At 40.6% G+C, this 23398-nt stretch overlaps 2 long non-coding RNA genes across 2 annotated transcripts; both read left to right on the forward strand.

Annotated features, from left to right (window-relative positions):
• Positions 1-8321: 8321 nt before the first annotated feature.
• Positions 8322-22877, forward strand: LOC145448482 (uncharacterized). The gene is made up of 3 exons (XR_013917933.1): positions 8322-8407; positions 22213-22335; positions 22526-22877. It is a non-coding gene; the product is annotated as an uncharacterized LOC145448482 (long non-coding RNA).
• Positions 11236-14680, forward strand: LOC145448540 (uncharacterized). The gene is made up of 3 exons (XR_013917947.1): positions 11236-11798; positions 12082-12199; positions 12501-14680. It is a non-coding gene; the product is annotated as an uncharacterized LOC145448540 (long non-coding RNA).
• Positions 22878-23398: the final 521 nt, after the last annotated feature.

A 23398-nucleotide genomic window follows, 5' to 3' on the forward strand; every position in this document is an offset into this window, starting at 1 on the left:
TAAAGAGTGTCCGGAATTTGGGTTGCAGAAATATCGTAACCCTACTCTAAACAGCGTGATACTAAGTGCTTAATTGCAAATGAGCTAATAAATATTACAGATCGAATTGGCATTGTAGAAAGGCCGGTGTCGATTTCGAGCCTATCGTCTCTTCCAACGTCTCTTGCGTACCTACGCCACTGCACACGGCGTATACTGCAACAACAGGCACAATAATACTACTGCAGTAACCATGGTCATGGCGATATGCGTGCTACCAATTATGGTGAAGACGGACGTGTCATCGCAAATCATATGTATGGGTTGAGTGTGTGTTTTTCTTGACGTCCATGTATGAACCAGCTGTGGTTCTACCAACTCTGGTTAAAAACCACCGGTTTAAACTCTCATTCATATATGTGCTTGTGCGGATACGAGCACTACAATATACTTACTACTTGCTCTGGACGTAAACATTGTTCACTTTTCAGATCAATTCTGCGCTCAAAAGTTCACTAATGGACGTTGGATTTCAGTTGGAAATTGTGATGTGAGTTTATTGAATGGAATGGGTTTGGTAAACTATACATCGAATAAAGCCTTTAAGCGGTGGTCATTTGAAATTAATAAGCAAGGGCGACATTTATTCACCGTGTGGTTTTTGAACTTTACTTCTTGTCTATACCGTTAACTATAACCGTACCTGACGCCTCCAACATGTTTACCCAATGAGGACTAGAATACATGCGTATCACGCGAATATAGATGCGACATAAATGCTTTGCTGGGGTAGTTGTCCATGCTTAACCTTACCCTATTCTGACGAGTTTATTTAGACTTAACACTAATACATGCAGTAGAATGCAGTTTGTAATGATGGAGATCCAAACAAATCGGTGTCCGAAAGTGAAAAATCTTCATTGGAGAAGGCCACGGTAATTTTCTAGCACACAGAGAGAGAGAGAGGGAGAGAGAGAGAGAGGGAGGGAGAGAGAGAGAGGGGTGATCAAGGTGATTTGACGATGGAAAAACAAAACAACTTTTAGTTAAGGTTATCTACTATCTAGTCTGCATCATACACTGTATAGCAGCGGTTCTCAACCTTTTTAGACATGCGCCCCCCTTGGCGTTGTTCAAAAAAAATTGCGCCCCCTTATCCCCTGCACTTATCGTCGTGTCAAAAAGAGCACATCATCTAATACAGAGGAGGGCAACCTTTTTGCTAATCACGGCCGCATTTCGGTAACTTATGTAGCCTAATGCCACATTCGAGGGCATAACCGTAATGAACTAACTGGACGCAAAATACCTATGTTAATCTGTCCATATCCATTCCCGGTGAACTCCGAACTATTGTTCTTTTCGCAACGGGCTATCGTACGAACCGAAATAGCGAGTGGAAATGTTATGAATAGTTGCTGAGATTGCATATTGTCGCGCGGAGCACGAAAATGTTTCAGATTCACGAATGAATTTCATAATTAATAGTAGCAGTATTACATATTACTATCAAATATTTATCCATTCTCAGCCAAAGTGATCAGAATCACCGGTAGAGTTTATGGAAGGAGTGCTTTCGAAAATTTAGGGCAAGTTATAAATGATAATGCATCTTCGGGTGAGGCAATTGTTATTAGTCACTTTGTTGCATGCAGTTATTTCTTGACACCTCCCGATCCCTTTCCATCAGGATTGCCGATTGTATCGGTAGTGGAAATAGTGGAAATATAATGAAATCGCCCAAAGGTACCACAAACTAATTTCTTTCGTGAGGAGCACACGATTCCGATTCCGGCTCAAATTGAGAAGGGGGCTACTATATTAAAATTGAATAATGAAGAAATGTTGAATTGCACAGAGCGCGAAGAAAATTCCAAGAGTAATTTAAATCTCTCAAAAATTCGGGAGTGAATTCGTAGTTTCAATTTGCATGTCGACAGCCAGCAACACATACTGATTGAATTAGATGTCGACGGCCGCACAAATTCCCTTATACGGCCGCAGGTTGCCCATCACTGATCTAGTAGTATACATATTGTATATCTTACGCCAAGTTTGAATCCGCATTCCAGTTGTTGAGTCTTTAGCATTTCTGACATATTTCCCCAAACTTGCTTGAAAATAGCACAAAAACAGAAGATCAATTTATTTCAAGGTAGGCTGCACTGAGACTAATCCTAATGCAGGTACTGACTACAGAGAGCACGGCGTCGCTCTGTCCTGCCATGCTAAATTTGATCAGTTTTGAAATTGAATTAAGTGGTGTTGATCTAGGGTAGCCTATAATTGCGGTTGGAACCGGGCAACCTATATTATATCTAAGTCTATCTTACGCAGTGCAGTTCGTCAGCTATTAACAGCAGCTGCCCAGCGCACCGAGCTTTCGGTTAATGCCAAAGCTATGAAGTAATGAATGACTCACACGTGGGAATTGCTGTAAATCACTGGTTCTTAACAGGGCTGTGGAGTCGGTAAATTCTACCACCGACTCCGGCTCCGACTCCGACTCCAAACATTTTCAATATACCGACTCCGACTCCTGAGTCTTTAAACGTACCGACTCCGACTCCGACTCCTGGGTCTTTAAACGTACCGACTCCGACTCCGACTCCCGACTCCGACTCCGGCATAATTACCAATTTACTTCGAAAATTGTATGCCACATTGTCGGTTGAATGACTATCATACAACCATTAAACATATGCAAACATATGATTAACGGTGGCATGCTAAATCGTTTCATTGTGACACAGCGCGAATTATCCACTATCTATGCAATTAACATAAGATTTGCTAAATATCCTTCCTTTTTCGAATTTTTATAGCATGGACTCTCTAATATCCTGAAATGTATGAATCATTCAAACATGGCAGATATCCAATCCTGTATAATAAAAATGTAGATAAAAATCCAAGTGTAGCTCTTGTGTATGAGTCAGCAACTAATAAAGAGATTGTGTTTACTAATTTTGTCATTGCCCACTGTCCCGATTACAAGCACACACACTCTTACTACTAATATACATTGGTCATAAATGGAATTTAGTTTAATAGTCAAATACCCATAGCCTATGTGTACATGTACTTAATCAAGTATTCAAGGATTGGGACTTGCAGTCTTTCTTAATCATATGTTCGACCCAAACAGCTAAGCTACACTGCAAATATTTTTAATTTTGTCAAGTGGGAAGCATCGTTTGGTCATCTTTACATCATTTTTACAAATTAAAAAAACCGGCCGATGCATTTGCTCTGTCACAGTATCAATTGCATCAATTTTGACTGCATCGTGAAAATGCATATTGCGATTTTCTTCCCCTCTGCAACTGAGTTGTAATTTGCAAGTAATGTCTAATTTTGTCTATATCAGGGGTGTCCTACTTTTTCGGCCAAAGGGACACATGAGATTAAGGAACCATTGCGCGGGCAACTGGAATGTTGATAACCTATTTTTAGTCGTCGGATAGGAGCGAACCGAATTAGGTAACATTGCAAATAAGACTTATATTAAGTAATACGCTCTAAAATTGATAACAATATGTCATGCAACTGTGCAGTGCGGAAGTAGGCACTGGTCGCGCGAAGCGCGAAATTTTTTTGGAAGTTAATGACTGAATTATATCAATAAATATGTTGCTAATATACATTGGGGGTCACATCTGTATACCACTGGGCTCATTTGGCCAGGACAGGATTATTCGACGTTTAGACATAGCAAAATCGACGGTATCAGTGAACATGCCTCTATCATTTTGTGCAAATGTTTTGTCGACGATCTCGCTGCAAGTGCGCAAGCGATGCCGCATGTTGGACGACACGTTACTCCTAATTGCGAATATAGTTAGACTCAATTCTGTGAGTAATGAGTATTTACATTTTTTAGAAGGGGGCTCAAATACTGAATGCAAGAAATCAATGACAATGAATCATGCGAAGTACCGAGAAAAGTTTCAAATCAAATAAATCTGCTATGAAATATTCTACTTTATGGTCATATACGAAGATCTGAGATAAATGTGGCTGGCCCCTGGATACGTCAATGCGTCAGAACTGTCGTTTTAGTCATCATCAAATTTCGCGGTCATGCTAATCAAATTTCGGTTGACCTTGCAATTGTACCTGATGTCATAAATAATTTCGAGAATTACCTCCCAGGCCACACCTAACCTTCTCGTGTGCCAAATTTGGCCTACGAGCCACGGGCTGTCCGTACCTGATTTGTATGGTTAATAATAATAGTGATTGGTGGTACATAAAAATTATGTCGAAAATTTTTTGAAAGCAAATTTTTTTATGATAGAAAAGTTGGAGTCGGAGTCGGAGTCGAAGTCAGGGTCATTCTCACAAACTCCGACTCCGACTCCAGTCAGTATTTTCCCCTCGACTCCGACTCCGACTCCGACTCCGACTCCAGCTATTATAGTTTTCACGACTCCGACTCCGACTCCGACTCCATCAAGCGAAAATTACCTAGACTCCGACTCCGACTCCACCGACTCCGACTCCGACTCCACAGCCCTGTTCTTAACCTTGCCCCCCAAGGGGCGATTTGGAGTTTAAGGGGGAGGAAACGTTCAGGGGGCGGCATGGGGCCGCTGACACAAATGGCTTCGCAGTAGACGGTGTAGTACAGTAAAACATATCATTAAGGAGTCTTCAAAGCAAATTAACATTCGACAAAAGATGTCAAATCTCGATATTTTTCGACGATGTTTGCTACATATGATTTCTAAAATATTACACATCTTTTTTTGACGATTTATATACGAGTTTGTACCTTTTACGGGTTGCGAGTGAAAAAATACCCATTATTTATCGAAAATAGAAATAGCCATTTCGGCATCGGCCATTACCACGCCACGATGTATGAAGCTGAAGACATATGATGTTTCGGCCAATATGGGACTCCGAGAAGTGTGCCAAAACATCGTCAGTGAGAAAACCTTAGCTGAAAAGGTTTGCCCTCATGTTGACCGTAAATTTCGATATAAATATATATAATTGTCCATAGGTGCTTGAATGGCTCTTGCCGAGTTGCCATGTCGAGATAATCTGAACCCCACAGGACAAATAATATCCATCAAATAAAAATTATTTGCCATTGAAGAAATACCAATTTTGAATCGTGTGCTGATTTCAGTTTAGTACGTTTATGCGATTTCAATATCTTTTGACCATAAAGCGGATAGGTGGTCAAAAAATAACAACATGCAACGAAGCAATTGTACCATTTGGCCTGCCAGAATAGGCATAATTATTAATTACGTTCCCTACATTTTCCGAGACAACATCTCATTAAGCGCTACGGGTAAATATTATTACGTGGGCTGAGAGGATAAAAAAATTACAGCGATATATACATATGCAATTACCAATATTCTTGACTGATTCATTCATTCATTAGAGAAAACTTTGTTGCCTAGACGATCAGGCCACATACACTTTGCTTAAGATCGAAATGATGCGACGCGATGGTCTTGGGGGCAAAGCCTCACGGAAGTTCGGTTTATCACCCTATCATGGCCTAAGACCAACGTTTTTGAGGGGGCTGACGAAGTGCTGTTAATACGGCCCTACCTCTTACCCATTGTTTTATTACAGTCCTTAAAATATGGATGGGGCGCTAGAGCACGGTAAGTTTTGAAAGGGGGCGCTTGATGAAAAAAGGTTAAGAACCACTGCTCTAAAAGAATATCGAAGTTTTGCTCAAATAAAGTTGAAATCAGCCTATACTTCGGTGAGCGCGACTGCTGGAGTTTGAATTTGGCGAGCTTTCTTGAATACGAAATAAGTTTCATCTTCAACAATCGTCTTCTCGGGGTGGTTGTGAAACACATGTTTAGTCAGAATTCATACGGACTTGTTCAATTTCTCGCACCCCCCAGGTTGGGAACCACTGCTGTATAGGCTGTAGCCTACACCTTGATCAAATGGTTTTCACAATGGGAAACACTAATGAATGTTGGCGATGCCTTTTGTTGTTCCTATGACCAACGTTTCCTAGTTTATCAGTGTGAAAGGAAGCATAATATGTCCCGGCGTCAATTGCAGAAGACACAGTGATTTTTTGTTTATTTTGTTTGTTTGGCGATTACAACGCAAGGGTTTCTTTGAACGCATATCCAGGTATTCTTTTTCGTATTTAGGGGGTCGGTCAACATTACAGAATATAGATTAAAACATATGGTTCCATCGCGAGAACTAATTCCATGAACAAGTGAAAACATCAACGCGTCGGTAAGCGAGTTTATTATGATGGGAGCGACAGCGAGTGTTCATGAGGTTTACCACATGTCAATAAATGATGACGTGAGCTTTGGGATACCCCGGCGTACACCTGAGACTAGCTAACGAAATCCTGGCGTTTCAGGAAACACCGATTAAGAGCCACTGCTCTAAAGCCTATATGAGAAGGTTGATTTTCTATTTGTTTTCACATGAAAATGTTAAATCAATTTTTGATTTCTGATTGTATCCACGATTTATTTATAAAACCAAATGGATGACGCTGAACGTCGCAGAAATTACTCGTTTGCTCCTCAGCGCTAGGCATGAGGTACAAGAAAAAACTTGATGAATTATATGATAGGGTTACCATATTTTGGAAATGTGAAAAGAGGACACCTTTTCAAAATTTTCAGACTTACCATACTTGAGTAAAATCCTGAAAAATGGTAAATTTTTCCCTACTTTGTGGTTGGTGGACAAAAAAAGGTCATTTTCTGGCTCAAGTCCTAATAAAACCGTCGGTCCATCACTTGGCCGCTGATTTCCTATTATCTCAGTCCAATTTCCACGTACATAAACCAAAATTTTAGAAAAAGAGATAAAATTATCGAAAAAGACGACATTTAGGCGTCCTCCAGCGACACTTTCGAAAAAGTCAGAAAAGAGGACAAATCCTCTTAAAGAGGAGGTATATGGTAGCCCTATTATATGAGTATTTCACTCATTACGAAGAATGCCAACGATCGGGGAAGCACGCTTTACAAACATTTTTATCGTCATATACAAAAATTAGATCCGACATCCAAGTTCGGTTAACGCTGTAGAGTGTGGATCTATACTTATGTTCAGGCCAAAAATGTGTCGAACAGGGCCGGTGTTCTATCCGTTCCTGGTGATAACGAGGGACCAAGTTGGGCTAACGTCACCTTGACATCACACCCGCAAAAGGGGCTTTCCAACCGGTTAGGTTTCACCGCTATGCTATAAAAAATATATATAGTGAATTACGTGCAATGCTTGAAACGAATACACAAGTTCCACGAGTTCGATCTGCTTGAAAAGTATTGCAGATAAATCGCGAGGTCTTCTGTGTTCGTTTCTCGGATGTTAAGTAGCTGCTGATTTTTTGAATAAAATCAATAATTTCCTGCCTTTCAGGAAATAGCATAGCCATAGATGTTAAATAGGAGTGATGTGGTACCGTTGAGACACTGGGACCGAAAATACTTGAAAATTTCTCTGTGATAATCCCATGATTACAGTACGCGAATTTGTCTACAATTGCATGATGGCAGAATCTTTCCTCACATGCAGAAAACTTCGACCTGCGTGAGCTATGCGGTCTGTGACAAATGATTTTCGTTTTAGGGGGTGTAAAATAACGTGTACATTTTTCTATATCCCCTTACAATAACAAACCAGCCATAATTTTTGATGTGAAGTATAGGGCTTGTATCAGGGTATATAAAAGCACATATTTTTAATTCAATACCATCCTCGAGTGGACTATTTTCAATTCAATTACAATATTCATAGGTTGGGGACCTATGGTACCATAGACAAATCAAGCAAAATAGTTGGACCAAATAATCACTAAACAATAGAAACACGCCCGCAGATATAGAGGCTTTAAATCATAGTTACCTGTGGTGTTTTACCGCTATTACGAGGTATTTGAAAGTCAAAATGTCGATTTTCGGGTAATATGTATGTGCCAATAATTTTGTAAGTTTGGGCGTAAATCGAAACGTGATTTTATGCCAACATTTGTGTTGATTTATCCATTTTATTCTTGAAAGTGGCGACGAAGCATTTTTCCTTGGCTTGCTGTAGCTTAAATTATTGTACACAACCGAGTTTTTGAGCGTATGTCTCATAGGTCCCATGGTCGTGTGTTTTTGGACCCACTGAGTGGGGACCGATGATACGTTCGAGCAACAAATTTTCAAAGACTATAAATATTTTTTGAAAATGTGGATATTCAAGTAAATGTCCGCGATAGGCAGAACTTGCATCAACGTGTTGAGCCAGCAAAAGACCCGCTATTCTCGGCTGAAGATTCGAGGGCTAGAGATCATTTTGCAATGTTTGATCCATCGGTGCCACATCTCCCCTACTCATTGAATTGATTTTTTTTTTCAGAACAAAGCATCTTTAAAAGTTCCGACCGCCTTGAAAAAGCTTGCAGAAAAAGAAAGAGGTGAGCTGGAAAACTCAGCCAATATTCCAGAAATTAGCCACCAATTCACACCAAACATCCAATCATTTGTTCGTCGCAAATATGGCAGTTTACGTTCACGTCGTTCACACAGCGGCAGTGGCGAATCGCCAAAATATCGGGTAGAGAGGCAAGGGTTGAGATATCGGAGCCAAATATGCGCCAGATATTTTGATCAATATGACGTATTCCGGCTTCAAAAAGTGACTTCATGATGGCCATTAGAGTCCTCCAGGACATTTCTTTTCAAACCCCGATGGATCGTCAGAGGTTCGCTGGCATGTCGCGACGTAAGTTAAATTCCCAATGAGAATTGTTTGTTTAGACATTACTTTTATCCATATAATAAATTTAGAAGATGTGTGGAAGGTAGAATTATCCTTAAAGTCGGCGTCATGCCGGAAGCTCACCAGTTAAGAATCCAATTTGAAGCGAGAGGTCACCAACGCGGTACCCGGGTGCCCCAGGTAGCCCGCGAGGACCAGATGAGTAGCCCGCGAGCCAGTTCTAAAAATAGATGGAATAGCAGCATTACCAATATTCGTCAAATTATTACCAGTAAGCTTTTAAATATATAGATTGATTGATTTAGCTATTCTTGTTTAAATCACACTAACATGGAACTTACAAATGACAATACATATATATATATAGACACTTAAAATAATGATATAAAATATCCTCAATTACAAATAGTAATATACCAACATGTAATAGAATCACAAGATGTCGAAGATGTAGGATACGGTGCACTGCCTTGCAGAGTTTGTTTGTTTTGGGGTAATCATGGTGTTTGTCGACTACTATGGTCATTTACACCAGGCCGATATTCTTCTTATTTTCCGTAACTGCCGACTTATAGCACGGCCCACCTCTAGGCTTTTGTAAGACACCGCTGACGCGGATGAGGTGGCGAGGAGGAGCCTAGGTAAACCTCCAACACTTAGGTATCGGATTTCGGAAGTCGACCTCGGTCGGACTCGAACCCGCACCCATTGGTGTTGCAGCCGCGGATTATACCACTGCGCTATCTCGCCACGCGCCTTGCAGAGTTAGATCAATTGTAATTTGTAATTGAGCTGAATGTAACTAATTTCATTTTTTCATGTAATTGTAATTGTAATTGAAGCATTTCTATTTTGTGTAATTGTAATTGCAATTGTAATTTGATAAAAAAATTCCTAAATTACAATTTCAATTATATTTTTATGGAAACCCGACAATCACAACATGAAATAATCAATCATTTGTTCGTCACACCAGTGAAAATCCGGTACGACCAGGATGACAACGAGGTGCCACAAGGCCGCAAGGCCTTAGAACACAGTCGCCACCTGTAATAATTAGTCTATGTACATGTACATCGGTGTTCTATGCGTGCCGCGTTATAACTAGATGATTCAGCCAGCAACACAAAACTTTGTGAATTGCGATATAGGCCAGCGGTTCTCAACCTTTTTTGACACGTGCCCCCCTTGGCGATGGTCCAAAAAATCGCGCCCCCTGACCCCCTTACATTTATCGTCATGTCAAAAAGAGCGCATCATCTAATACAGAGGTGGGCAACCCTTCTGCTAATCATGGCCTCATTTCGATTACTTATGTAGCCTAAGGCCGCATTCCAGGGCATAGCCGCAATGAACGATCTGGACATAAAATACCTATGGTAACTGTCCATATCCATTCCCGGTGAACTCCGGACTATTCTACTTTTCACAACGGCCTATTGTACGCCCCGAAATCGCGAGTGGCAATGTTATGAATAGTTGCCGGGCGTGCATATTGTTGCGCGGAGCGCGAAAATCTTTCAGAGCCGCGAATGAATTGTTATTTCCTGAGGATTCCCATTCCTGCTCAAATTAAGAAGGGCCCTACTGCATTAAAATCGAAAGATGAAGTTTTGTTGAATTGCGCGGAGCGCGAAGAAAGTTTCAAGATTAAATAAAATCTCTCGAAAATTCGGGAGTGAATTCGTAATTGCAATTTGCATGTCTACGGCTGCCAACACATACTCATTGAATTAGACGTCGACGGCCGCACAAATTCCCTTATACGGGCTGCCCACCCCTGATATAATAGTATACATAAGGTATATCTTACGCCAATTTTGAATCCGCATTAGAGTTGTTTAGTCTCTTACATTGCTGACAAACTTCCCCAAACTATTTTGAAAATAACAAAAAGACATTGAAAAGGACATCAATTAATTTCAAGGTAGGTTGCACTGAGACTAATCCTGATGCTGGTAGTGACTACTGAGAGCACGGCGTCGTTCTGTCCTGCCATGCTAAATTTGATCAGTTTTGGAAATGAATTAAATTGTGTTGATTTATAGCCAAATTGAGGGCGAAACCGGGCAACCTATATTGCATCTAAGTCTGTCTTAAGCAGTGCAGTTAGCCAGCTATCAACAACAGCTACCTAGCGCACAGAGATTTAGGCTACTGTCAAAGCTATAGAGCAGTGGTCGGGAACCTTTTTTGTCGGAAGAGCCATATTGGCCTTATTTTTTCCACTTTACCTCCCAAATGGCCATACATGTCAATCAGATGTTACGTCACAATTGAAAATCCCTGACGTCCGGGTAGCACTAATTCGAACTCACTACATGTGATTTGTCGTGTGCGTCTCTATAAAGACTCGTGCTAATTATGGTGGTTGCCTTACTTGAGCATGCGACAGTTGAGTTACGAGAACGTAGGTTCGTCGTGATGTTCCTTTTAAATGCGAGAACCCATGATCACTTGCGTAGGTGCAGCCAAACATGGTCACTGAAGCAATCTATATAGGCCTACCCATGCACTCTAAAGGCCGTATCAGACGAGGCGATGCCGACGATGTCGGCCGATAATTTCTCTACTATCATGTGAGAGATCGTTGCACTTGATTAGTTTCAGAAGGCGTTGACCCGTTGCATTTAAACCTGCTCGGGGATGATTGACATCTGCGAATCGGTTTTTTGTTGTTGTACAGGTCAGGTACACTGTACAATACAGTGTACATACTACCGTATTATGATCAGTGATGGGCGGATAGTGATTTCTAAAAATCCGAATCCATCCGACAGCTCAAAGCTCTGAGGAGCAATCCTTCCGAATACGAACAATCTCATCCAAATACCCATGCAAATCCGAAAAATCTTGTCCATAATCCAGAAAATCCGAACAGAACGGAACCATGGTAGTATCATAGCCTTTATAAGATAGTCGTTACACTCCATTGTCAACTATGGCGGGACAGCAACACCTAGTGGTAGTACGGTACATCGAAGCAGTTTCATACAACTTAGTGTTATTTGCCTACTGCCGGAGATAGATCTTGACTATTTACGATGGATATATCAGAAGAAGAGCTTATGGAAATGTTTTATAATGTGAGTATTGATTATAATTATGCGGTAATTAGCAATAATGTGAAGGCATCGATCGCCAAAATATTGTAAATTTGTTGTTTTTACAACGAGTAATGATACCGTATGCCAGTACTGATCATGCCAACTCCAACTGTTGTACCCTTTTGTTGTTGCTATTGCTGGTCTTCTATTTGGAGTCGTCTGATATTATCTGTTACTACTTGTTTTTTGTACCTTTCTCATTGCGCTTATTAACCGTAGAAGAAAGTAACTAACTGCATTTAGCGAACATTTTCGATTTTAGGACGAACGAAGAGGAAGAAGACATTTGTATATCAAGCATTTTACCTATTGCCAGATACTGATTCTTAATGTTTGCTATGGATATATCTGATGAAGAGCTGATGGAATTGTTCGATAACGTGAGGACTGCCTGTATGCGTTACCGGTACCTAACCACAATATTATCAAGGCGCCGTTCGCCGAACCACAATATTATCAAGGCGCCGTTCGCCGAAACAACTTTTTGTGTTTACAATTAGTATTCATGCCATTTTGCCGATTCACAGCTTTCCGATAAAGATGCAATCACTCTACCAAATAATCTAGCCATTTTGGTTGTTAATATGCTCAGTCATTCATTTTAGGGTCATCGGATGTTACCCATGTCGTCGTAAATCGTCAAAGAATGAATTTACATTCACTATATGTTTTCGATTTCAGACTGGTGAACTTTCGGATTCTGCATATCTACTCTGCGACATTGTCGAAGTTTTGATCGCCTGCAACACGTCCTGTCCTACTGCCGAAATACATTGGATGAAGTTCTGAAGAAATTGAACGTCACAATTAACACCCTATCGTCATGATGAAATTCTAGAACAGGGGTCACCAACCTTTTTGCACCCGAGAGCTACTTTTTGATACTGATTGATGCAACGGGCACCATTTACTCCCGCCGTTTACCCTCCTGAATTTCCACTTCGATATTCATAGGGCAGTAATCACATTGCAGTAAGACTTCTTTCCAAGACAGTCTTGTAAAATCAAAACATCTCATTTCAACTAGCTCTTCACTGGCATTTATTAAGAAATTATGAATTACTTAGCACCATAGCACCTATTTGTATAAATAATGCAACAGTCAACTCAAATCAAGTCAACTTTGGACTGGACAGTGGACATCTTGTTATCTCTATTTATATCAGTCAGTGGGAAGGCTGGCATTGCATGTTATCAGCTATTGCGCTGTACTCTGGTATGTAACTTGAAACTGCTACTCTGAGTGAGTCTTCCAGATGTGCATCAGTGAGGCGTGTTCTGTGCTTGTTTTTGATAAAGTTCATGTCCGAGAAGGCTGATTCACAACGATAAGTTGAACCAAACATGCTTGCAACCTTCATAGCTGCTGCGCATACACCACTGTACTTTTCCGTGTCAACAAGGATTGGGGCATTGTTAAGTCAGAATGACCTTGGTAAGTATATGTTGCAAAAGACTGCAGGGGTCGGCAACCTTTTGCTAGTCGCGGGCCAAATTTCGGGTGTACAACCTTTTGGCGGGCCGGATTTTTTCTTAGTACTATATTTCACGCTCACTTCAGTATATTATCCTACATTGCTGCAATCTCAATCATACCAATCCTAAGACACATGTATTTACACTTCAACGACACAGAATAATTGTGACAATTGACGCAGCTTGCTTTGTGAAAGGTTTTCAACTTCTGGTAACAAGTCAGATGAAACAAGAATCAGACCATATTCAAAATGGATGTCCAAAATACGTGATCTTAGCTTGCTCTTCGTGAATTTCATTGTTCAAAACTATTGTTCACATGCGTACATGCTTCCAAAAATCGATGCAATTTCTTTTGCATTGCTGGTCAAGCTGGGATAAAGACCAATCTAAAAAACGTACTCTTTGTCAAAGTCATGCAGCGATATGCTCTTCGTATGAAATTTGTCATTCAATTCAACTGCATCGCATTTCAGAAAGGCCCATTTGAAATTTTCAGGCAATGGTATTGGCGTCCACATTAAACAGAGTACTGAATAGTCAGAATTCATTTTGTAGAGAAGGAATGTCGGAAAAGCGGGTGAATATTCAGTAGTTAAATTTCGTATCACAGTTACAAATGTAGTGTTGGTACTAAGTTTTCTCTCCTCCAGTATAGGAAAGTGAGCATAATTTTCTTTGTACTGTTAACATTTTCAGAGTCACAGATTTGTTTTGAATGCGCCTCAACATCTCATGTATGTACTTGTTTTCCCCCTGAAGTTGCAAGTTCAATTTGTTCAGATGTGACGTTAAATGTACCAGGAAAGCAAGATGAGATACCCATTTTCGATTACAAGATTATGAGTCGGCGATATTTGTATTTTCGAGGAAAGTTGCCATTTCATTTCTCAGTTCATACACTCATGTAAGCATAGCTGCTCGACTCAATGAGCGAACATGACAGATACAGGCCTACATAACATCGCCATATTGATTCTCTGCTTCTAGTAATATCTGGCGTAACTGATTCAGTTGATGAGACAAAAATCATATCAACAGTTTTCACCGTTGTGGCCAAAACACTATTCAGGTTTTTTGTCTTGGCACACAATGCCTTCTGGAAAATCAAACTATAGACAGGCTAACTAATATACGGAGGCTAGTTATCTATAATTGAATAGTTTGAGATTCCGTCATTGCGTCTGAGATGCTCCAAGCGTTTTCGAAGCAAAGGAAGAACACCTTTATTGTCACACCCCGTCAGAGTGATTAACCCTTTAAAAAAAGCATGGAACACCTTCGGTTGCGAGATACACCCGATTGATAAGCACTGATCCAGTCTAGTCTATCTCCATATCCTACTTCAACCACCTTCGTTTTATAGCGTAACAATAGACTAATACGATGTAGGCTACTATTATATCGTAGCAAAGGCGCACTTTTTTCATGCAGCGCAACACTGCAGATTGAAACTCATTATGAAGCGGCGGGACGTGTTCTTGTGATAACTAATTATTATGTCGCGGGCCGGACGATTTCGCTTGGCGGGCCGGATCCGGCCCGCGGGCCGTAGGTTGCCGACCCTTGCCAAAGAGTATCGAAAGGATTTGATTGACAAGCGAATCCACTTGTCGAGCATTATACCGGGCAATGACAACTATTACAGAAAATGAGAAACACGGCTATCTGCTACCGAATAGTAATGCCATTTGCTCATGTGTCATTGTTCTGGATGTCCACTGTCCAGCTTCACCACCGACATTTCAAGAAGACCGTGGATAGCATTCCGCCATATGTCGCCTGTATAGGTAGTGCTCAGTGCTCAGTCTTCGATATCTTGTGATTCGATTAGGCTACATGTTGGTATATTACTAGTTGTAATTGGGGATATTTGCTATCATCATTTTAAGTGTTTATATATATGTATTGTCATTTCCAAGTCACATGTTATAGTGTGATTTATACAACAATAGCTAAATCACTCAATTTATCTATTTAAAAGCTCACTGGTGATAATCTGACGAATATTGGCAAATGCTGCTATTCGATCTATTTTCAGAACAGGCTCGCGGGCACCACATCTGGTCCTCGCGGGCTACCTGGTGCCCGCGGGCACCGGGTTGGTGACCCCTGTTCTAGAATATATGTGACACGTTGCTGAATGCTGCGTGAAATGCAAAGCAATAGCAATCGGTGGTGCTTGAGTATTCAAGAAAACGTCAAAATCGTTATTATTCATATAGCTTCGTTGAATAGACGGCGGTTAATCGTCTGTCGAAGAAATGCTGTCATGTTTTTATCCAAAACTAATAACTTTCTTAAAAAACAAGTGGAATTCTATTTCCGGAATCAGTTGCCTGCCAGATTTATTGATTTGCCCACTATCCTGTGTGAAAAAATATCATGGTGGAAAAGGGCACCATAAAGCTGTGATCAGGAAATACAATTCAGTAAAAGCTTATATTCACTGAAGTACTGATACAAAGATGACTTTCTCATGATCGAGTCATTGCAACATACCTTGCTATTCCGCTAACTTGAGCCTTGGACTATATTTTCAAGCTCGAAATAGTGCCAGGTGAATATAGTGTAGTTTATATACGGATGTTGTACCACGGAAATATCTGCTGCTACTATTGCTGCTGTACTGATACGAGACATACGGTAATAAATAAAACGGAATCAAAACGAATCTCTTTAATGACCAGAATACAAATTGTGGAGGTTGAAGGAAATTCTCGGTTATTTCCAGCATCATTTTTGATATTAGATACGAACGCAAAACTGAAGAATTTTGAACGCAAGCTGTTTCCCGAAATATGCCTCAAGAGGCTTCTAATTATCCGACGATGCTAAAAATTCTGACCCACTCTGTGCAGACTGCAGAGTACCAATTGAAGCACTGCATCAATGGAGAGAGATCCATCTGCGACCTATTACTACTAAATAAATACAGTCCATCCTCAAGATTACCGGACCACGACTGACCTATCGATCTCGCTTCCCATGACATGCCGCCCTATTTCTTGTCGCATTCTTTTTCTATACTATCTCCTTTACCTTCATTCAGTGTGCATGCCTCCTCTTTACATCGCCTAGGCCAAGGTGGGTGTCAGATTCCATAGACAACCTAGTCGCTTCGACATCTTCCTTTCTTTCATTGTATCGCATTTTTGTGGTGTATTGAACTGATAAAATTGCTAATAAACCAATGATGATGATGATGATATTTATCGTGACATTAGACAGAAGCATCGCATTATCTCTGCATTATTGACTTCGCCAGCGACTGGCCGAGAAGTAGCAGAATATTATCAAATAATTAGCTAAGTCATTTGAAAGCCATAGGGCAGGCCTTCACCATTCACCTTCGATGCATCTGATGACAACTTGCAATTGTTCCTTGAAAGCTGGCGTTTTCATTGAACCACTTGTCCATTGTTAGTAGAAAGCGAGCAAGGGCAATGTAGGTCAATTTCTCCATCACAGAACCCAGCGAACTTTGAAAAATATCTATGCTTTCACAATGAAACGGTCCTTTCCCCGTTTTTTGAACATGATGCTTCATAATCACTAGACAAAGCCCGTTGAATGACTGTGGGATGACGTTTATGAGGCAAACATATTTTCGGCATAGCTCCCAGCCTCTTTGGTTTGAGCCGTGAATGCCAAATTCTTCGAAATCCTTCACACAGATCAAAGCTTTCGCAGGTCCACAGATCAAAGCTTTCACAGGAATGCTATTTTATTAAAGTCGGTGTCCTATCAATATTTGAAAATAACCTGAAATGAGAAAATTAGTATTGCTAATTGTCAAAAACCAGGTAGAGTGAATCATTTCATTCAAACTTGTGAGACAAAATACAAATATTGCGAGCGGTACTGTCAATAGTACACAAGAGCGCTACTCAAATAGAAGCCATGCTACTACATTTAGTAGGCGACATAACAATATTGGGAAGAAATTCATCCGTTCAATATTGTATAATATTGGCACTTGCACTAATAGTTCAAAACTTGGGATGTGCAAAATTTGCAACAAGCTGAATGCAACATGCTGAATGACAATGCAGCGATCCGTTCAAATATAAGACAAAATGAATAAACATGCAATGAACACAAATATAGAACATGAAAATACTCAACTCAACGCCCGCAACTGCTCAAATTTATTGACCTAGGCCTATTCTTTAGTACTAAAATCAAACCGAGGTTTGCCATCAGTGGCAACAAGGTACAGAGGAAATGCACTTGCAGGTAGCTACAACAATGCAAAACACTTTCCACTCGATAACTTACTAGTTCCTGTTTTGGCAATCATTCACCAGAAAAACGCAAGGAAGAATTTTCCTTGCAGCAGTTACAAGGACAACCGTCGCCCAAAATATAGATTAGCACAACCACCGCTAGGTGCTGCTGTCCCGCCAATACTTACCACGGGAAACAATGGAGTGTAACGACTATCTTATAAAGGCTATGGTAGTATGGTATTTGTGAGGGTAGGTCAAAAAAGTTGAAAGTAGCACGAATTTTGACTGCCATGATAGCTGTAGAAGAATGTGCGTGTGCTGGTGCTACTCGAAGGTGGTGGGTACATCCGATTTTGCAACGCCGGCCTATACTGGATAAGTGGAGCAGCTCAATAATTTAGTACTACATCGCAGTAATTCGTTTCGCAATGCCTCGCCAGAAGGTCCGTCCGCCAAACGGCTTGAGCAAAAGTGACGCTATTCAAGTCTCGACACTGGTTTATATATGGATACGCATGAGCGCATCTCCCACTTCTCTCATCGCCGGCGATGTCGCCGAGTTAATTGACACTGCCAATTAAAATCGCCGGCGATTCCAGCGATGGCAGCGATAATAAAACAAACACTAACGCCCCGCCGACATCGCCTCGTCTGATACAGCCTTAAGCTGTTAGCGAAAATTTTGAAACCTTCAATTATTATTTGTATTTTCTATTGATGTTCATGAATGACTATATTTTGAACATTTTTCTACCAAATTCACACAATTTGCATTTCAATGTTCAGAAATGAAACGCGAAACCAGAGGTGAGGTACAGACGGTCTAGACCTCACCATTGATAACGCAATTCACCGTAATTAGCTTAGAATTTATTATAACTGATATTATTCCAATGTAACTATCGCACTGATTTCGAAAATCTAAATCCTGATCGACTTCTCAATTCTCAAAATATTCGGCGGTAACATATAACGTTGCGCCACACGCCTATTTTATCTCCAGTAGAGCTGTACTTGCCATCAAGAACCTGGATGGCTATGGCGTTGTTTGTAATTCGAGTTTGTAACGTTTGTAGCGGCATATCATTTCGAGTGGTACAGTGGTTCCCAACCTTTTTCGTCTCGTTCCCCCCTTGGCCGATATTTGAGCTAAAATTCCCCCCTATGAAAAAGTTGCCTGCGACTAAAAATTTATTTTTAAACGCGCAACCATTTGTTGACGGAGCAATTAATGGCCAAACATATTCAGATATGTCCGAACTATGGCGAATACGGACCGCACTAAACTTTGGTAAAGTACAGTCAAATTTGACCTGTTATTGACCGGTCGGGTAGCCGCTGACGAAAAATAAATCACCAAGTCCGCTTGCTATGGACTTGAGTTGAATCCATGAATTTGGTATATTTTTCACGTTAGCTCATATGTTGGCTTAAAAAGTTAAACAATAATTTCACTATCGGCCTTGTGCTGAATTCGGCTTGACGTTTTCCTGCTTAGTAGTAATTTGGCCGAGAGGCTGTCGCGGACCCAACGAAATCGTATCGTGAGCCTCACTTTATTTGGGGGTGTAATATCTACGGAAGGCATTTAAACATACACCTAGCTTGAAATCCGCCAAAGAAACATACAATTGTAAATAACTAATTTTTACTTAACAGTTCCATACCATAAAAATCGAAAAACTTTGTGAACCCAGTGTATCTTCTTCCGATACAATTCCAAAGCCAGATTCCCCCTAAAAAAATTAAGCCAGATTCCCCCCTAAAAATTTCAAAATCCCCCCCCCGGTTGGGAACCACTAGATCAGGAATACAATGTGTGTTTGAAAAGTGCGTTGTCATATTGACGCTATTCTCTTCGACCAATCAACGTATCGCGCAATCCAAGATTTCGAGTCGGGTAGTTGGATAGGCTACATCGAATTCGCGAGTGATATTGGTCGCCGTCGCAACAGTAACTTAAATTTGAGGGTTTTGAAAAGAGTTCGAGCCCCTAAGCCTGAAGACGGCTTTGCCTATACCTCTCAAAGACATGTTTATACTGCCACGGGAATAATTATTCTGGTCGCGATGAAAATTTACTAACTAGTCGCTGCAATATTGATCAATTCAGTACAAAAATAAACATTCGGCAAAGAGCCATATCTTATACCCAAAAGAGCCATATATGGCTCGCGAGCCATAGGTTCCCGACCACTGCTATAGAGTAATGAATGACTTGCACGTATGAATTTCTTTAAATCTTCAAGGAATATCAGAAATTTGCTGAAGTGAAGTTGAAGTCAGCCTATACTCCGTTGAGCGCGAATGCTGGAGTTTGAGTTTGTCAAGCTTTCTAGAATACGAATTAAGTTTAATCTTTAATAATCGTATCTTCAGAATGGTTGTGAAACACATGTTTAGTCACAATTTATACAGGCATTGACAAAATTGACAAGAATTTCTCGCGCCCCCCCCCCGCTCCTGAGAGCCTCCCGCGCCCCCAAGGGGGACGCGCCCTCCAGGTTGAGAACCCCTGATATAGGCTAAACCAGTGGTTCTCAAACTGGGGGAAACGTGAAAGGTAAACTGAAATATTTTCCGTGCTTGGCGCGATTCACCTCCATTTCATAGTGATTGCTCTGTGTATAGTCCGAATTTCATATTGGAGAATTCTTTCATCAATAGTCATCATAACGTTCCGTACCATCAAACTATCTGCAAGGATTGCTAAAATTCTGGTTTCATTGTGTGATATGACGATAAGAGGGGGCACGAAATATTTCAATGTCATAACGGGGGGCGTGTCTATAAAAGTTAGAGAACCAGTAGGCTAAACTAACTCCTAATATTTCAAAAATGGATGAACAGCAAATAAACTCTTCTGAAACCTGTGCTGAACCATTTCCTACACCACGGTCAAGGAGTTTTTTTCTCTGACCAGTACCGAGGCTTGCTGCAACAATAGCAAAAAGAAATTCATGTTTCCAACCAAGGCTTCATCAAACATGATCACTCATTTGTAGAGATGGTATCCAGCGTTGCAATGACTCGATTCATGACTCGACTCAAGTCAGACTCGAGTCACGATTTTCTGATGACTCGACTTGACTCGAGTTATTTTATCAAAATACGGAAATCACTCAACTCGACTCGAGTCAATTTGTTTATTGACTCGACTTGGACTCGAGTCATTGCGCATGATTCGAACCAAGTCACATGACTTGAGACTCGGACGGCCAAGACCGATATTTCATTGTAATTTCAAAGAATATTAAAGTAATTACACTATTGGGATTTCGTCTATTGGTACGTGTACTTGAAAATGCCAACAGAAATTGCTAAAAGTGACCTTGTAGTTTATAGCAGCCGATGCCAGTGTTGACATTTGGCTTATTTGAATGCACAGTGTTGGAATCTTAGCACATATTCATGTTGGTTGGCACCAGAATTTTGCGTTTATCACTTTGGCACTTTCGACTTTCTTCAATTATAATAATTAGTACATTAGATATGAAACAGGTGTTGTTTACTCGATATTAGGGGACCCCAACCCTCACATCTAACCTTAATATCCCCTCCCCCAACCCTAATATCCATCACCCGTTACCCTAATCTTGGGATACCTTAACCCCAACTTGGACCATAAGCCAAGCCTAACCCTAACGCTAATATCCCCCTCCCGCAACCCTTACATCCCTCCCACAACGCTAATCTTGGCATAACTTAACCCTAACCCTAATAACCCCCTCCCCAACTATAATATCTACTGAACCGCAGAAGAAAATTATGCGTCCCATAAAATATCAAGTTGGAATAGTGGTGTGCGTCTCACCGATGAAGGTTTTTCTTGTACGTTTGGGTTATTCCAATATATTTTGACTATACTGACAATCCTGATGGGAGATCAAAAAATAACCAGTAACAGAGTGAATATTAAAAACCAGACGATTAATCATCATAACTTTTGTGCCGAATATTTTGAATACACCCCTCCATCAGCTGTATCGGTTAATCTGATCACGTGGGCTGAGAAAGAATAAAATTTTGACAGCAATATGTGAAACTACCAACGTTATCGACGATATTAAATCGAATTCCAATAACTTTTCGTGACATTTATACTCGCGATTATGGTGCATATATAGTAAGGCTGCGAGAATGTTCCGCTTCTACAAATAAAAACTTTTATATGCAAGGTATATCTCAATAAATCAATGATGGCACATAACGCCACAAGGGCTCTCCGTGGTGCAGAGTTCCCATTAGCAAATTTCACATGACTATTATTCGTCCAGATGGGCCATGACGACTCTTCGCTGGGAGCGGCCGTATATATATAATCGAAATGCGGCCATGTATAGGAAAAAGGTTGAACACCCCTGGATTAGGTTTACTATGCGAAATCAGATGTATTGTGAGGTCAGAGGTGTACGCGTTTTGAATAAACGTTAGAAGGGTGTACCCCGACGAAAGCGGTTAAAGATGACTGATCCATCAGACGTCGAAAGCATCCTCAATCAATGAAAGGCTTAACGAGTCATAACATTTCTCCATTGTATTCTCAGTTGGTAGGCCTACTCCACATGCATGTACGCCCTCTGTTACTGTACCTTATTTCATGCCTTACTTTGCTCACTTAATGTTTTCTGTAATATATGTTTTAGCCTATATTGTTCTTATCCCTGATTGACTATCATTTTCAGAAATTGATGAATGTTCGACCGGATTGCACAACTGCGACGTGAACGCTAATTGTAGCAACAATGTTGGATCATTCAGTTGTTCCTGTAAAACCGGGTACAATGGAAATGGAGTCGAATGCACAGGTAAGTGGAGTATTATTAATTCGAATATAAACCAGTCTAGCAGCTATCGCTGGGATCCGTATATTAGGTTGTGACTGTATTGTTAACATGCGCGTCAAGGCGTCTCGATAAGCCAATCAAAACTCAGTAATTTTTCTCTGATACTTCTATTCTTGTTTACTTGTCTTCTGTTCTTGAATCTAATGTCTAGACATCGATGAATGTTTGAACGGATCACACAACTGTAGCGTACACGCTAATTGCAGTAACAATGACGGATCATTCGATTGTTACTGTAAATCCGGGTACAACGGAAATGGAGTCAATTGCACAGGTGTGTTGGGGTTTAAATTTTTATCGAAACCAGTTTTGCGACCCAATCGTCCACCGATGGGAGTCTTTTTTCGCTGTAGGATATTTTCGTTTACATGCCGTATTATCTCGTCTTTACATGGCTATTCGAACTCACTACCTTTCTAAGCTTTTTTTTCCTCATCTATTATTGACCATACTTATCGGAAAAAATAATATACCGATTTTGCTACATTTATTCCACTCGAAACTTTTCGACCTACTCTCATCAGGATTAAACGTCAGTAAATGCGGTTAAACAAATTCGAAATATATGAGAAATTATGTTATTTTGACGTAATATTGACAAGTACTATAAATTGATGAATCCATGAATCGGATGTGCCGCTTCGTCCAATGCTTATAGATGATTGTATCGGCCTATTTGTCTACCATAAAGTCGGAAAGTAGATGGATGGGTGGATTTCTTAAGGGAACGAGCATCTCACCAGCGCTATCTCGCGAAAGGCAACCCGTATCCGCATGAAATTTTCTTAGCAGCTAGGTATCGCTATGCTTTGAACAAAATATCACAAATTGTATGTCTAGCTCACATTTGGCAAGAGAAATAGCGATCCGACACGCGAAACACCATACCCCAGATTGTGATGCCCCTTTTCTGATAGAATGCATGTTTTAGGCAGTAATAGGACAGTCCTGCGTGTCGCTAAAATGTGAAGGGTTATGTGCAACTCGTCTTGGAGAAATTTCCGTTTGATATTTCTAAATTCAA

This window comes from Botryllus schlosseri, chromosome 10 (assembly GCF_051294905.1).
Source record: "Botryllus schlosseri isolate E-star chromosome 10, Bs_hap1, whole genome shotgun sequence".
Taxonomy (NCBI): Eukaryota; Metazoa; Chordata; class Ascidiacea; order Stolidobranchia; family Styelidae; genus Botryllus; species Botryllus schlosseri.